We start from the raw sequence: 11296 nt of genomic DNA, 5'->3' as shown, positions 1-11296 counted from the left end.
CTTGTAGGCAGCCATTCGTCCACCCATCCATCTGTCTGTCCATCATTTAAGCAAAAGGACCACTTCCTGTCTCCCACTTTGGGGAACAAGGCCAAGCTTGTCCCCAGCAGCTGGGCTGGTTGACCCCCCGGGGGAGGGCGGTGGGTGGCCCCGTTCTGTGTCAGGTGCAGGCTGGCCCAAGATGCAGGCGTTCAGCTCCGAGCAGGGTCTGAGCCGGCCCAGGCTGTCCGGGTGGGGGCGGGGAGCCCTCTTCCTCGGGGCCACGGGCCACTTGCAGCTCTTCCCCATGTCCTGTCCCCAAGTTCCCGGCGGGTGTGGGGACGTTCAGCTGTCCCCAGCAATAGGCACCATGGGAAGCAATGAGGACACCGGGTGACGGTCCCTAACCCTGCTCTAGCGAGACACGGAGGCTGTCAGGCAAGTGTGAGGCCACCGGAAGTCGTTTGAAAGCAAAGGCCACTGCCCTGGGTGGGTTTGCTCATTACACAGCAAGTGGCTGGTGGGGCACCCACATTGGTGGCCCCGGGGCCAGACCACGTTAGTGGCCCTGTAGACTTCCTCTTAGTCTTTGAATGTCACACCTGATCTTTTACTTCGGGCAAGGGCTGGAGTCTCTCCTTCTTCTTCCTCCTCCAGCCCCACCTGAGTTGGGGAGAATTGGACACAAAGGCCAAAGGGACAGAAAACTCTGGAAGCATCCCCCGGGAAGCTAACGTAGAGGCCGGCACCCCAAAATGACCCTTGGCGACACTTGCCCTGCGTGCTCCACCCCATCCCTCAAAACCTGCGTGTCTCAGGGAGGTGAAGCGACTTGCCCGAGCTCGCACTGCCGTGGGAAGGACAGTGGGGGTGGGCGGGGGCCGGCCCCGAACCCAGGCTCGTCTGAGTCCGGACCCGGGCGCCCGTCCTTGCCGGGCAGGTTTTCTCTGCTCACAGCACAGCTGGCTGCCACCTTTGCTCTGCCCGCCCCGTGCAGCAGGAGGGCACCGAGCTGATTGCTGGCTGGTCTCCATGGCAACAGCTGATGAGTCTGCATCAGGAGTGCGGGGGACAGGAGCCGGAGGGTGGGGGTGGGAGACGGGCCGCTCTCCCAGCAGCCCTTTGAAAGATGTTCCTAGTGCCACCTTGGTCCCATCTGTTGGGTCACGGGCTCCAGGGTGGGGTTTTGCTCTGTGCCGGGAAGATCTGTCCATCCCACGGGCAGTTCATGGACCTTTACCCTGTGCCGGGTAACAGGTGTACAACTGGCAATGGGCCCATCTCGCTGTCTGAGAGATTATGCATCCTGTGAGGCAGGTGATCAGGTAATTCCTGTCCAGTGGGATCGGTGCTATGGTGCGGATGTTTGGGGCACGATGTAAGCCCCCAGGAGAGGCAGCCAAGCCAGGACTTGGGCACAGGAAAGGCATCCAGGAGGAAGGAATGGCTTTGTGGCTTCCTGAAGGAGAGGGCGAGAGATCCCGGCAGAGGGAAAGCAGGGAGGGAGAGACGGAGATAGACAGATTGGGGTCTGCAGGGCCCCCAGTGCCTGGAGCCTGGAGCCAGGTTAGGCGAGGGGTGTGGAGAGGGAAGGCAGGCCTGTCCTGGGGTCCAGATTAGGACGGAAAGGGGTTTACTTCAGGCCAGGCCCTGGCTGAAGGGTGAACCTGACCTTCACGAGGCCCTGAGCCGGGCATCCTCACCTCTGCTTCTCACCTTGTAGGTGAGGAAATCGGGGCTCAAAAAGGTGCAGCCGGAGAGAGAGGAAGGGGACCCCAGCCCTGACCCTGGCGGCTGGCTCCACGGGGGACTTCCCCGTACCGTGATCCCCACCACAACTGGGGGCCCCAGATGGTTTCCTGACCTTGAGGGCGATGATGCGTGGAGTGGGCTGGCGGGATCCTTGGAGATCCCAGAGGAGAAGGCCCCGCGGGGGGTTTTCTGTGGTGAGGTCAGTTCTCTGCTCCTCTCTCTGTGTGTCTGGACCATTGCACAGCTCGGGACGCTGATCCCGGACCAGGGCTGGGGCTGGTGTTGTGGGGGGGGGGGGGCGGGGGTCTCTCCCATCCTCAGGTGCGACTGGGCTCAGTTCCCACCCCAGCTGTCCACCTCTATAGGCGCATCTGGCCTGCGGAAGAATCTGGTCCCTCCAGCCCTTTGGCCGGGCCCTGTTTTCTTACCTCCCAGCGATCTAAAGGCAGCACGAGCCTGGACCGCTCCAAGACGCTGGATGGAAATAAGCCAGCTCAGCTAGTCCCCAAAGGCCTCTGCATTTAGACAAATGAAGGCCTGGAAGGTTCTTTGGCTGAACACGAGAAAAACAGCTTACGTCACCCAGCCTGAAGAGACAGGCAGGAAATCCCCCCTGTTCCTGGGTGAGGAGAAGCCAGCCCGCGTTGGGAGAAGGCTCCCTCGGGGGGGGGGGGGGAGGGGCTGCTGGCCTGGGGTGACTGCCTGGTGACACGAGGGCCAAGGGGGAGCGGACTTAGGAGGAAGCGTGAGAGCACATCTATGACCTGTGCGATCTGTTGGGCCGTCAAGAGCCAGCCACCGTGCACCTGCTGTGTGGGACGGAGAGCCGCCGTGTACCCAGTGAGTCCTGCTTCCTGGGGCTTCCTGTGTGCCAGCTCTGCTGGGCGGTGGGCTTTCACCATGGGGGTCTTTATGCTGTGCTCTGCTCCCTCCCTCTCTCCCTGGGACCCTCCCCCACGCGCGGGGGCACGGACACAAACGCGGGCACGTTTGCACACACCCTATATGAGTATCCCCGGTGACCGCTCTGTCCCTGTGATTCCCCACCTGCTGTCCCCTGCCTCCCCCCGCCCATGGAAGGGGCATGGCCTTGTCCCCCATCTGTCCATCTGTCTTCTCTCGGTTCAGGGAGGCTTCGTGAGGATGGGCTGACACCTCCCCGGTGCTTTTGCCCAGCGGAGGTCTCCAAGGGGCAGAGGCTGAGAGGAAACGCAGCGTCGCTCAGCGGGCCCGCGACTCCTGCCCTGGGCTGTGGCCGTGAGAGTCACCAGTCTTAGGGGCCGGGTGTGAGACGGTGTGGACGAGGAACATGGCAGGCCATTTCTTCCAGTCCCTGTTCAGTCCCAAGGACAAAGCCAGGCCCCAGGAGAAGGGAAAACCCACGTCCCCCCACCAGGCCGGGGGCCCCCCTGCACTCCTTGTCCCACATCTGCCTCTCCCTTCTTGCGCTTGTCCTCCGGGCCTTGCGATGGCCTCCAGCAAGCCTTCGCTTGGCTCCCGTAGGGTTTGCCCTCAGCCTGGCAGGGGGCACCGTGTCCCCTTGATGTACATGGCACGCCCCGGAGGTGTGCCGAGTGGGGTGGCCCCGAGGCGGCCGCTCAGCCCCGTTCCCACGGCCCGCTTTGGTTCCTCAGTCAAGCTCTGCCCGGCACAGTGGAGGGACCTGAGGCCAGGGGACGGGGCCACCCCTGGGAGGTTGTGCCTTCCTGGGTCTGACTGTGGGGAGAACACCCATCTTCCAACCTTGGACTCTGCCAGCGGGGACGGGGATTACCGTGCCCGGCGCGGAGGGGAGGGCTCATTCAGCAGGGCCTGGCTGGACTCAGAGCTCTGCTTTGTGTGTCTGTCCCCAGGTCTCTGCTGCTCACCTCCCGTGTCCCTCCTGCGCGGATTCACGGAGACGACGCTATTTCTGCCCCCAGTGAGTGTATGGGCGGGAAAACAGGGATGTTCCTGGTCACACAGGTTAGTCAGTGGGAAGCTGACTCAATTCGATCTGAACCCAGGCAAGAAGGCTCCGGAGCCCATGCCCTAACCATGGGGCAATCCAGCCTTTCTCCTGAGACTCAAGGCTTGCCTGCATCACACCCTCCAGTGTTTCTAGAGAGACAAGCTCCAGCAGCCCCCTCCTTTGTGGGCACTCTGGCCCAGACCCCTGCTTTGCACGGTAGGCGGCCAGCCCCCTCTCCAGGAGGCGGGAGATGCACGGTGGGCCTTCTCTAGCTGGTTCCTTTGTAGACAAGAGTCCTGGTGTGGGTACGGGAGGGTGGGAGGAGGGTCTCCCAGGGGGTTACCCTGTTGGGGTCCCGGGGGATTCCATGGCAGGTGCCCAACTGGCTCTCCCAGAGGGCAGTGGGGCACGTGGTCAGGCGCCGGGTGGAAAGGAGGGGGCAGCGGTGGCCGGAACCTCTGGGAAGAGAAGGAGCATGCCTTATGGAGACTTTGACTCTCAGGGGCCCTAGCGTGGCCGCATCAGACGTCCACAGGGACCCAGTGGCAGATGCCCGTCTCCCACGGTCCTGTGCTCACCTGGTGCCACGAGGCCGGATGCCCACCCTGACCCATCGCCTGCCTCTGCCATCAGGAGGGGCGAGGGGACGCCCGTGTCCCAGCTGTTGGGCTCAGAGAGGAAGGGCCTCTTTCCCACCATTAAAGAGCATTTTTAAAAAGAAGCCAGAAAAGGGAGAGAGAGCCACGGGATGAAAGGGGGAACGAGAACCCGGAATCCTTTCCAGCAGCTTACTGCTGCCCGGGGCCCGATCTGATGGCGGGAAGGTGGCGGGTGTCACAAGGGATGAGATTTCGTTGCAAACCGGCCAGTGTGCTGAGCCCGGTCCACAAAGGCACAACGTACTGGTTGAACGAATGACAGAAAAAACATCACTGGACGGAGGGTGATTAGACTCTTCTGGTGGGGGGGAGGGGCTTCCACACCTCCTTCTCTGGGGGGTTCTGAGGCTGAGAAAGGCTCAGCGTTCCGCACCCGTAAGCCACCCGCTGGGTAGGACCTGCCCATCCACCGCGAAGGGCGCCGGCCACCTTCCCCTCCAAACCCCATCTGTATTTAAGTCCATGGGTTTGAAATCAGAGTCTGCTTGGGCTGGGCTCCAGAAATGCCCTCGGAGCCCCAGGCAAGGACTGAGGTCGCTTATTCTGGAGGAAAACCCTGGCTCTGCCTGTCTCCCTTCCCACACAGACACAGACACACACACACACACACACACACACACACACACACACACACATCCCCGTGACTTTCTCTATATCAGCATATTTGTCACACTGACTCCATATCTCCTCTGGCTCGGTGACACAAGGTGAGCTGAAGGAGAGCTGTTTGGGTGAGGATTATGAAGGCACGGGTACCATGGAAACCACTGGAAAGCCCGAAAGCTGCCTCCATCAAGAGAGCCCGCTCCGCCGCCATTGGTCGGCCGTGTGGACTCTCTCCCAGCGCGATGTGTGACTTTTATTTATTTTCCCCCTTTATGGGTCTCGTCCCCCCTCTCCCCTCATCTCTCAGGCTGCCTGCAGGTCAGCGGGAAAAAGGTGCTAATGATTTTTTTCCTACTTTATGATGTTTCCTGCCTCGTTTTCTGGCGCTCACTCCTCCACCCCAGGAGGCAGCACTGATTTTCAGCTACAGAGGTAGGAGGCAGAAAATGGGATTATGATAAACAGAGAAGGAGCCCGTGCCTCTGGCAGATGTTCTAGAAGAGGCCGTCATTTTGGGTCGCAGAGGCAGTCCTCAGTTTACCTGCAAATCTGAGAAGCCCTCACTGGGGCCAAAGGCCGGACAGGCTCTCTGAAGACAGTCTGGGCCACCCCGGAGGGGTTTCTTCCCGTTGGTGCCGAGACTCCGAGCCCTGCGGGCAACCTTGATCTTCCCGAGCTGCTTTTATGTAAATGTGTCGTGTTCGCTGTGGGGAGATGTGAGCTCCTGGACCCCGCCCCACCTCCCTTTAGACAGTCATAATAACAATCCCTCACGGTGGCCTTTGCCCTGAAAGTTTCTAGATCCTTCATTTTCTTTCCAGTAATAGCTCCGAAACAACGGCAGGTCGAGTATCAATCACTAGCCCCATTTTAGGGAGGTGGAGACTGAGGCCCAGGTGTTTACGTGGCAGGGCTGGCTGGGGCTGGGACGCCGTCCCCAGGCCCCGTCTCCGAGGGCGGCTCCAGTCACCATGGTGGATCCCCTGTTGAGGCTGTGAGCGGGCCTCCTGGGTGGGCTTGTGGCCTGGGACCCAGAGGAAAGAACCTGGGAGTCGGGGGAGGGGCAGCGAGCAGGTCCCCTCCCTCTCTTCCCTTCACGGTCAGCTTCCTCGGTGGAGAGCTTCTAAACACGGCGTCCAGTCCCTGCACACGCACACACACCTGTCGCGCTTTATCCCCCTCGGAAGGGGTCTGTCCCCACCACACCGTTATCAGCCTTGTTGGGATGACGCCTCTGGAGATGTGTGCTCATCTGCTGATTCTGGGAGTTGACTGGGCTCAGGGCGGACCTTCTGGCTGGGCGGCCGTCCCGTGTGAACCTGACCTCGCCAGAGCCCCCAGGACGCCTCGCTCACAAAACCGGCATTCGATGTGGGCTCCGGGCTGGCCGCACGTGTCGCAGGCTGGGCTTCTGGAAGCGTGGAGGCTTGCCTCTGCAAGCGTCCCCGGAGACGTCATCTCGAGAAGGAGGAAGTAGAGGGGGCCTGTGCACGTCAAGACGAGGCCCGGGACTGCACGGCGGGTCTTAGAGATCAGTGACATCGTGAGTAGCAAGTCCGGTGAGCTGCGGAGGCCTCCTCTAAGGACCTGTGTGGCCACGGGACGTGGCTGGCCCACGGTCCTCCTCTGCCTCCACGGCGTGCCTCTCTCCTCGTTCTCTTCCTCCTGTTCATTCCCTTCCAGGACTCTTCCTTCTTGCCATGGTCCATGCTGGGCCGGAGGTCACGTCTGCCCCGAGGCCGATGACTCGTTTGAGCCGAGGACCCGAGAGCCGGCCTGGGGACTTCAACCCTTTCCCAACATTCCTGACCGGAGGCAGAATGAAGAATTCCAAAGTGCGTTCTCGCTGGTCCCACCTGGAGGGGACGCGTCTTCCTTCTCTAGGCTCAGTTCTCCTTGTGCAGTGCCCAACGTGGTGAGCAGACCCACCGCCTGGCCCTGGACTTCTGACCACCCCCCCCCCCCAAACAACATACCCTCCCACCAGTGTTCCTGGGCCATACAACCCATACTACCTGGATAATCAGGGAAAACACTCAGAGGTCGTTTAAAAAAACAAAAGGGAGCCCCCATGTTTATAGCAGCACCATCAACAATAGCCAAAGTATGGAAAGAGCCCGAATGTCCATCGATGGATGAATGGATAAATAAGATGTGGTATATATACTATGGAGTATTACTCAGCGATCAAAAAGAACAAAATCTTGCCATTGGCAACTACGTGGATGGAACTGGAGGGTATTATGCTAAGTGAAATTAGTCAGAGAAAGACAAAAATCAAATGACTTCACTCCTACGAGGACTTTAAGAGACAAAACAGATAAACATGAGGGAAGGGAAGCAAAAATGATATAAAAACAGGGAGGGGGACAAAACAGAAGAGACTCATAAATATGGAGAACAAACTGAGGGTTACGGGACGGGTAGTGGGAGAAGGGGGGAAGGGGCTCAATGGGTAAGGGGCACTGAGGAATCTACTCTGGAAATCATTGTTGCACCGTATGCTAACTAATTGGGATGTAAATAAAAAAAATAAGTAAATAAAACAAGTTAATAAAAAAAAAACAACAACAACAGGGAGGCGTGTCCCCATCTCCAGGATTTTGTTTCTTTGCAGGGAAAGCAGAGAGGTGGTTGTTTCAAGCAGTGATCTGGGAGCAATCCCAGCCTAATTGGAAAACCGCATTCATACTGACTGGAGAGGCCTCAAGAATGGCAAACAGCTTCTCCCTGCTCAGAGGAATTTTCTGGAAACCATAATGGCTGCTCTGCCCAACCACAGGCTGGCCTTTCTGGCAGGATGAGTGTGAGTATGTGGTCAGGGTGGCCAGACCGGACCCGGCCTGGATGCTTTGCAGTCTGAACTTCCCCAGCACTGACGGGGGGAGGCTGGGGTTCGGGGGAGCGTGTCGCGCCCGGGGGCTGAGGGTCACGTAGGAAACTGCTGCGCGGTCAGGGGCCCTGTTGGCGGGACCCCCTCCGCAGCGCCACGGCTGTCCTGTCCCAGGAGCCCGGGGCTGGAGGGGCATACAGGCCAAGAGACAAAGGGGCCAGCGAGTGCTGAGTGAGGACCCAGGCCGGGTGCTTCTCACTGTGTTCCGTTTAGTCCCCAGGGACGTTCGATTATCATTTCCATTTTTCATAAAAAGAAACAGGCCAGGGCATGAGGAATGTGCCCAAGACGTCACAGAAAAGTGCTGGGTCCCACCCAGGGCTGAGTCCACACCCGGCCCTAGGTGCTGCCTGTCTGGCACGGCCCTCTTTTAAAAAAAAACATTTTTTCTTAATCTTTATTTTTGAGAGAGAGAGACGGAGTGCGAGTGGGGGAGGGGCGGAGAGAGAGGGAGACCCAGGATCCGAAACAGGCTCCAGGCTCCGAGCCGTCAGCACAGAGCCTGATGCGGGGCTTGAACCCACGAACTGCGAGATCGTGACCTGAGCCGAAGTCGGACGCTGAACCGACTGAGCCACCCAGGCTCTCCTGGCTCGGTCCTCTGATGGGGGGAAGCCAGGCCGTGGGGGGGAGGGCCTCGGTGCTCGGGGTCCAGGACGGGGCTGGGAGCCAGGAGGAGGATACAGATGCCTCAGCCAGCGTGACTCCTCTGGGTCTTTCCCTAAACACTGTGGTCCCCTCTTCCCTACCTGGTTTCAAGACAGCAGATCTGTACAGATCAGGGCTTTGCTGCCAAGGCCAGGACCGGGGCAGGAAAGGAGGGGGGGGGACTCTGGACCCATTCACGGTGAGGGCCGTGATGCTGGCAGGTGGCAGGCACCACGGTGGGGGCCCGGGAGACGTGAGTCCGATTGGGTCTTTCTGGGCACCCCACCAGCGCTCCGCGGGCGCCTTGGGGACCCTGTTTTGGATATTTCATAGAGAAGCAGCCGTCAGAGGGAGGGTGCGGCTTCACGAGCCCCCGGTCAGGTGTTTCCTGGAATATCAGAGATCGGATGTGACCGAGTCACTGACACTTTTTACTTATTTGTGTAATTGTTTTACTTAAGCAACGACTACTGACTTACAAGGTGTAAGCAACGATCACGCACAAGCGAGAGCAAGGTTTGCAAGAAATATAAGGTAGGTAATTAAGAAAAAACTTCTTTGTGTGTCTCTAAAAGAGAAAGACTCTTAAAAATCATCACCCGTGACCACACCAGATAGGGCTTCTGTGCCGCCATCCGGCGGGTAAGTTACGGGTGGCTGTGACTTTCGGTGTGACGCGGGAGGCGTGGAGGTGCCTCGAAAAAACACCAGCTTCCAGCAAGTGTCCTCGCCAAGCGCCCGGACCCGGGCTAAACAAACCCTTTTCTCGGGTTCCCTCTTTCAAGTGTCCCCATAAACCTGTGATGTAGGCACTAATGTTGGATTTGGAGCTGGGGCAGATTCAGTGGCCAATGCACCGTGGGCGGCTGGACACGGTCGTGGCGGTTCTTTTCGTTCCCGGTGATCGCAGAGGGGCCCAGAGTCTGTTTCTGCAGCTGCTGTCACCATCACTCTCCAAAGAGAAGTTTATTTGCCCTTTTCAGGTATTGGCACCCGTGCTGAGAGGTGAGAGCCTCTGTCCACTGGCCTTGGTGCTGTCCCTCTCCTGGCTAGCTCTGGCCAACCCCTGTTTGCCCATTTTTAAGTTGGATTACTTGTTTGTTTGGTTTTTTTTTTTTGGTGTTGAGTTGTATAAGTTCATTACAGATTTTGGATACTAACCCTGTATCGGATATGTCATTTGCAAATATCTTCTCCCAGTCAGTGGGTTGCGTTTGTGGTCTTGTCGATGGTTTCCTCCGCTGGGCACGTAGATACGTTGGAGCAGAGAAGGCCTTGACCCTTTCCCCGAAAGGCCCTTTATTTGATCCTTTGGGGACTGCTAGCCAACAGGACGCTAGGAAGCGTCTCTGAGCAGTATTTTTACATCAAGGGACAGAGCGAGTGGCCGCCGGGGTCGGCACTGGGTCTCTTCTGTCACCACGGTTTGTAGCCCTTTTCCAGACCCACCAGATCCCATGACGAGGCGACAGCCCTCTATCCAAAATGATGCCCTGCAGGGTGGTGGGGGATGGTTACTGAGCCCGGGAGCCAAGGAGCCTTCTGGGTCTCTGACGACGTGTTGTGAACTCCTACCACCCTTGGACTGGCTCATTGTTCGGCAGCCAAGACTTCTCATTCATTCATCCATTCATTCACTCACTCATCAAATGTTTACTCAAGTGCACTGGGTGGGGGGAGTATCTGGAGTCCATAGGAAGATGGGGAGGCTCCCTGGAGGCAGAGATGGTCCCACTGGGTTCTGCAGGAGCCGAGGAGTTGCCCGGGAGAGGAAGCCGAGTGGTGGAGGTGGGGAAGGGTGTTCAAGACCCCAGGCTCAAGAGCTGCCCTCATGGAGGCTGGGAGGGGACCAGACAGGCGTAAGCTTTGCCAGGGCCACGTGGTCGGAAGGTGAGGGGTGTGAGCAGGGGCCCCACATTATGACACGGACGGGGGGTTTCTGAGGATGGGCTCTGTGGGCTTGGTGGCCGGCTGCAGGGGCGAGGGGAGCAGAGACCTTGACGGGGACCCCCGATTCCAGTTTAAGCAGAGCGTAGGGTCCATTCTAGAGGAACGGGAGCCAACCGGCTGGTCCCGAGAAGACGTGCTTCTCCAGATGAACATCTTTTCCAGGGATGTCCTCTAAAACAGCCTCGGGTGACACGGGCATGGCTTCCTTGTATTTGGTGGGGGGACAGGGCTCCTCGGGGCGGCGGGTGTGGGGAGGCGCAGGCCAGGGAGCACGGCTCCTTTGCACTGTTCCCTTCCCTTTGTTTCTGGCCCGGCTTTGGCTGCAGGAGCTGAACCTGGGGAACAGGCACTTCCGCGGGCACCCTTTCTCCCCCCTCCACCTGCCGCTATTTGCCATCTCCTTCATCCACCTGCAAAATGACGAAGGCTTGGGGCAGTCTGAGCCAGGATGGCCAAATCAGGTGCCACCGCTCCGAGACTAAAGCCCGGTTCGAAGCCTGTTTACTCTCACAAATTAATCTCTCGGATGCCTGGAGAAGACACGAAATGAAGACCCCGCTCTGAATTCCAAGCGCACACCCACAGTTAGCAATCTCTCCGGGTACGAACTCCGGGCTCCGGCACGCGTCTTCCGCGTGGGACCTCCCCACCGGGTTTGTGGACAGGTAATTCGTTAGATGTAACTAGCTGATTGCCCAGTCCCCTCCCAGATGCTCGATCCTTCGTGAAGTCCGGTTGTGGGACAAAGTGGGAAATACGGTGAGGTCTCTGCAGCAGCAGGGAGCTGGGACCACGTACACCCACTTGCTGAAAGGAGATCTCGTGGGTGCGGAAGACTTTGCTCCCATCCGCCATTTG

Source organism: Leopardus geoffroyi, chromosome E1 (assembly GCF_018350155.1).
Source record: "Leopardus geoffroyi isolate Oge1 chromosome E1, O.geoffroyi_Oge1_pat1.0, whole genome shotgun sequence".
Classification (NCBI taxonomy): Eukaryota; Metazoa; Chordata; class Mammalia; order Carnivora; family Felidae; genus Leopardus; species Leopardus geoffroyi.
The sequence above is the reverse complement of the archived record's forward strand: the minus strand, read 5'-3'. Positions refer to the sequence as shown.